The 6,467-nt window shown below is 41.3% G+C and overlaps 1 non-coding gene across 1 annotated transcript; it reads left to right on the forward strand.

The window, feature by feature from the left end:
- The first annotated feature begins 5,010 nt into the window (after positions 1–5,010).
- LOC139851072 (small nucleolar RNA R71) lies at positions 5,011–5,117 on the forward strand. Its single transcript, XR_011760435.1, has one exon. It is a non-coding gene; the product is annotated as a small nucleolar RNA R71 (small nucleolar RNA).
- Positions 5,118–6,467: the final 1,350 nt, after the last annotated feature.

Here is a 6,467-nt window from a genome sequence, read left to right on the forward strand (position 1 = left end):
ACAGGTTTGCGCGGCACGCCATAAAATGGGGCGGCGCTCCAAATGGCTGGTACACCAGAATTTCGCTTTTTTTTTAAACCCATTTTCTCAACCTAAAACCAACAAACAAACCCCAACAAAAATCCAAGCATGATTATATTGCACATATTATCAAACAAGCATAAAAATATACAAACTCTACAACAATGGTTATAACCTTGATTATTACGCGTCGTTAGAGGTAAAGATGAGTTTAATCTCATCGTCCACCTCTTGCGGTCCATCGACATAGTGTTTTAACCGATGACCGTCAACCTTGAACTCTTCCCCCTTTGCATTAACCAAATCAACCGCCCCATGAGGATAAACCTTTCGAACAACAAACGGTCCCGACCATTTAGATTTTAACTTTCCGGGAAACAAACGAAACCGTGAATTGAAAAGAAGCACACGATCCCCTTCCTTAAATTCCTTAGGATCTTTCAAACGACTATCGTGCCACTTCTTCGTCCTTTCCTTACTAATCAATGAGTTTTCATACGCATCGAGCCTTAGCTCTTCTAACTCATTTAATTGACTCAACCGAAGGCGACCCGCCTCCTTAAGATCAAGATTGCTCGTTTTTAGAGCCCAAAAAGCTTTGTGTTCAATCTCCACCGGGAGATGACACGCTTTACCATAAAGTAACTGAAAAGGAGTGGTCCCGATTGGCGTTTTGTATGCCGTTCTAAATGCCCATAAGGCATCATCGAGCTTAAACGACCACTCCTTAGGATTAGAACCAATAGTTTTCTCAAGAATCCTCTTTAACGCCCGGTTGGTGTTTTCGACTTGCCCATTCGTTTGAGGGTGGTAGGATGTCGAAACTTTATGGGTTACCCCATATCGTTTCAACACCTTTTCAAGTTGGGCGTTACAAAAGTGAGTTCCCCGATCGCTAATTAAAGCTTTCGGGGCACCAAACCGAGAAAAGAGCTGTTTTAGGAACGAAACTACAACCCGTGCATCATTAGTGGGCAAAGCTTGTGCTTTAACCCATTTTGAAACATAATCGATAGCAACAAGAATGTAGAGCTTATTATTCGACTTCGGGAACGGGCCCATAAAATCAACCCCCCAAATATCAAAAACCTCACAAACTTGAATGACATTTTGAGGCATCTCGTCTCGTTGGGTGATTTGGCCCACTCGTTGACAAGCATCGCGCGATTGACAAATCCGGTGGGCATCCTTGAAGATAGTAGGCCAATAAAACCGGGCCTCAAAGACTTTTCGCCCCGTAACTTGGGGACCATAATGCCCACCTGTCGGACCATGATGACATTGGACAAAAATGCGTTCGCATTCTTCTCCGGAAACACACCGGCGGATCATTCCATCGGAACACCACCTAAAGAGATAAGGGTCCTCCCAAAAATAATACTTAAGGTCACTAAAGAATTTCTTACGTTTATGATGTGACCAACCTTTTTCTAAGAACCCACCAACTAGATAATTCGCAAAATCAACGAACCAAGGGTCTTCACACTCCTCCACCTTCATGAGATATTCATCGGGAAAATCATCATGAATAGAAGTCTCATCGAGAACCTCACGGGAGGGGTTCTCAAGACGTGAAAGGTGATCGGCCGCTAAATTCTCGGCACCCTTTTTATCCCGGATTTCTACATCGAATTCTTGCAAAAGCAATACCCAACGTATCAATCTCGGTTTAGCATCGAGTTTAGAGAGCAAATGCTTAAGGGCCGAGTGGTCCGTATACACAACCGTCTTTGCTAGTATGAGATACGCACGAAATTTGTCAAAAGAGAAAACAATTGCTAGGAGTTCCTTTTCGGTGGTGGTATAATTTAGTTGCGCTCCTTGCAATGTCTTACTAGCATAGTAAATGGGCTGAAAATGTTTACCAACACGTTGCCCCAAGACGGATCCGATTGCAAAGTCACTAGCATCACACATAAGTTCGAATGGCATAGACCAATCCGCACTAATAAGAATAGGTGAATTAGTGAGCTTTGCCTTAAGAAGATTAAAAGCTTTGTGACACTCCTCCGAGAAAACAAACGGAGCGTCCTTTTCAAGAAGTTTATTTAAGGGCGTGTCAATTTTGGAAAAATCCTTGATAAACCACCGGTAAAACCCGGCGTACCCAAGAAAACTTCGAACACCTTTAACATCGGTAGGGGCTTTAAGCCCGGCGATAACATTGATTTTCATCTTATCTACCTCAATTCCAACTTTAGAAATCTTGTGCCCGAGAACGATGCCCTCACGAACCATAACGTGGCATTTCTCCCAGTTGAGCACAAGACTGGCTTTTTCGTACCGAATCAACATACGCTCAAGATTAAGAAGACATGACTCGAAGGTGTCTCCGTAGACTGAAAAGTCATCCATAAACACCTCCATGCAGTCTTCGATCATATCATGGAAAATCGCCACCATACACCTTTGAAAGGTAGCAGGGGCGTTACATAAACCGAACGGCATACGCCGATAAGAGAATGTGCCATACGGGCACGTGAACGTGGTTTTCTCTTGGTCTTCGGGTGCAATAGGGATTTGAAAATATCCCCAAAAACCATCAAGAAAACAATAGAAACTTTTTCCCGCCAACCTCTCCAACATTTGATCGATGAAGGGTAGGGGAAAATGGTCCTTCCGGGTGGCATCATTTAATTTTCGATAGTCAATGCACACTCGCCACCCCGTGACAGTCCTGGTAGAAATTAATTCATTCTTTTCATTTGTGATTACGGTCATGCCACCCTTTTTGGGCACACATTGAACCGGACTCACCCAAGGACTGTCAGAAATAGGATAAATAAGACATACATCAAGGAGTTTAACAATCTCCTTTTTAACCACTTCCTGCATATGTGGGTTTAGTCGCCTCTGTCGTTGCACACACGGTTTGAAGTTATCTTCCATTAGGATTTTGTGTGTACAATAAGAGGGACTAATACCCTTAATATCCTGAATTTTCCATGCAATAGCTGGTTTGTGGGCTTTTAACATGGAGACAAGTTTAGACTTTTGACTTACAGAAAGATCGGAAGCAATAATCACCGGGAGTTTAGACTCCTCCCCAAGAAAAGCATACTCCAAATTATCCGGGAGTGGTTTCAACTCTAATTCAGGAGCCTCTTCAATTGAAGTTTTGCTCCTGTATGCATGTGCTTTCTCCAATTCCTCATGCTCTTCTTCGGTTGGCTCATAACCTTCAGCCATTAGGGTGGTCATCAAATCCACCTCATCTAACACATCCCCTTCATCACTTGCTATTTCACATTCACCTGTTCCCTGCAATTCTGGAAACTCCTGCAAAAACTCAACATGTGTGTCCACGGTTTGCAAATAATAACAAGTGTCATCTAGGTAACCGGGGTATTTTAATGCCTTATAAATAGCAAAGGACACCTTTTGGTCACCTATTCTAAGGGTCAACTGTTGGCCATAAACATCAAATAGACATCTAGCGGTATTCAAAAATGGCCTACCCAAAATAAGTGGAATCCTTTCATCCACTTCCATGTCTAGAACTACAAAGTCGGCTGGGAAAACTAATGTCCCGGTCTTAACTAGTATGTTCTCTATAATCCCACGAGGGTATTTAATAGAGTGGTCCGCTAGTTGTATGGCCATACGAGTGGGTCTAAGTTCCCCAGGTGCTAGTTTAAGGTAAATAGAGTAGGGCATTAAATTAATACTAGCACCCAAATCCGCCAATGCCCGTATACAAGCAAGATCCCCCAATAAACAAGGAATAGTAAAACAACCCGGATCTTCCAACTTCTCGGGAAGTTGGTTTATCACCACCGCTGTACATGCTGCATTTAACATCACGGATGAAACACTTTCCATCTTTTTCCGATTGGTGAGCAAATCCTTCATGAACCGAGCATACTTGGGCATCCCCGCAATAACATCAATGAAAGGTAAGTTGACATTCACTTTCTTGATCAACTCCATAAACTTTGACTTTTCCACCTCTAACTTCTCTAACCTCTGTTTTCTCGGGTATGGGAGCGGTGGTTGATACTCCTTAACTACCGGTTTAGCAGCAACCTTTACCGGTATCTTTTCAACTTCCTCAATCACCTGTTCCGGCTTCTTATCCCCCTCCGATTCACTAACAACTACCAGCTCACTATCTTTAACCAATGGAACTCGTAAATCATACTCATCAGGCTTCTTTGGTGGATCATATGCTAAACCACTTCGGGTGGTGATAGCATTAACATGCCCATTTTTCGGGTTAGCATCCGTGTTACTTGGTAACTCCCCCGGTTTTCTCTCATTTCTCTAATTAGCAAGTTGACCAATCTGTTGTTCCAAATTATGAATAGCGGCTTGTTGATTCCGGAACATCTGATCATTCTTCTCATTATTCTGAGTAACAGTAGTAACCATCTGAGTTTGAGATATCACCAGCTTTTCGATCATAGCTTCAAGATTCGACTTTTTCTCTTCGGCTTGGTGCTTTTGAAAATACCCAGGAGCTTGTTGCTGAAATCCTCCACCCGGCGGATTCTAATAATTACTGTTACTACCTCCCTGACGACCTTGAGGATTGTAGGGATTATTGAAATTCCTGTTAAACTGAGCACGTCCCTGAAACTGATTGTTATTCTGCTGACTAATATAATTGATCTCTTCTTTCTGATTCATAGTCAAACCCGCATCACAATCTTTTCCTAGATGTAATCCCCCACAATACTCACAACCAACCTTCATACCATGAATATCCTTATTCATCTTCTCTAAATTCTTCCAAAAGAATCCAACTTAGCACTGATAGACCCAAAATCATCATACGCACCAGTGGTCTCGGTTCTCTTAACTGAAGCTGAATAGGATGACTCATGATCTTGATGCCATTCGTGAGAGTAAGCAGCTTGCTTTTCAATTATCTCTAGCGCCTCTTCTTCGATCTTATCCATTAACGTACCACCTGCTGCTTGATCAATACTCTGACGAGTTGGAATGTCGCAACCTTTGTAGAAAATCTGAACCTTTTGTAAATCATTCAACCCGTGTTGCGGACACGAGTTTAATAAAGTAGCAAAACGGTCCCAAGCATCAAATAATGTCTCACCGCTCTTTTGTCTAAATTGTGAAATTTCTGCTTGAAGTCTAGCAGCTCGAGACGCAGGGAAAAACTTCGACAAAAACTTATACTCCAAAGTCTCCCAAGAGGTAATCGTACCCTCTGGTTGCTTATCTAACCATCTCTTAGCTTCTCCCTTAAGAGTCCAAGGGAAAAGCCTTGTCTTGATTGAAGTATCTGCAACCTCATGTAGCTTAAACAAATTGCAAACATCATTAAAATTACGAAGATGCTCGTTAGCATCCTCAGTATCCTTGCCATAAAATCGGAAATCAGAAGAAATCAAATTCAGGATCGGCCCTGTAATTTGAAAAGGCTGAGTGATGTTTGGTTGAGTAATCGAATTGCCTTGGCCCCCTCGTGTGGCCTTCAACTTTTGTGCCATAGTCTGAGGATGAGGTGGTTGTTCTTGGTCAGCCATATCTTCAGTCTCGAAAAGATCTAAGGAAATGTAAGATTCTTCTTCTTCTCTGATTTCAGGTGGTGTATCGGGCACCACAGTTTCAGAACTACTTCCCAAATTAATTATATTAGCACTTGAAGAAAAAGATGAATCCACTGTAGACTGTTGTTCGTGACTTAACGCTCTGAATAACTCTCTTTCGGGTTCTGCAAATGGTTGACGAATCGGAGAATTAGAAGAACGCGTATGTGGCATGCACTACCTGTTACCTGCGAAATCACAACTAACAACTGATTAAACGTACCGATTCAACTGAGAATATATGAAAAGAAATAATAAACTATAACTAAACTAAACTAAGAACAATTAGATAACAATCTTAATTTTTGACACAACTGTCCCCGGCAGCGGCGCCAAAAACTTGATGTGTAAAATCGTGTCTATAAATTAATTATGGGAAATACCGGTTAAAAGGATTACTACACACTAACGGGCAGTGTACCCGATCGTGCAATAGTATAAAGTTGGTAAATCCAAGATCGTTCCAAGGACAGTTTAGACGTGAAAATTAAGATTGTAACTAATAAAAAATAAACTAAGTTAATCTAGAAAATTGAATTACGAGATAATTTGTTTTGTTGGCTATTTAACGATTAGCCAAAATCAAAGATAGTTTTAGTTAATAACAAGAAAGAACAATATTTTTGGTGTTTTTAAGATTTAAGCTCTAAAGCAAACAAACAAGTAAAATAAGATAGTTGTAAACAAATAGGAAAACGAATGCTTGTCTAGACCTTTTTCACCTAGTATTGGATGCATTTAGATTAAGCCCCAGTTATTATCTAACTTATGTGAATTATCTAGTCGGTTCACCTGGAATTCCCCAGCGCAAACACTTCAATTAAGATTACACGACACGGAATTCCCGTAGCCTAGGACCTCCTAATTGTGACTAAATAATTCGACTGATATGAA

Source organism: Rutidosis leptorrhynchoides, chromosome 5 (assembly GCF_046630445.1).
Source record: "Rutidosis leptorrhynchoides isolate AG116_Rl617_1_P2 chromosome 5, CSIRO_AGI_Rlap_v1, whole genome shotgun sequence".
Taxonomy (NCBI): domain Eukaryota; kingdom Viridiplantae; phylum Streptophyta; class Magnoliopsida; order Asterales; family Asteraceae; genus Rutidosis; species Rutidosis leptorrhynchoides.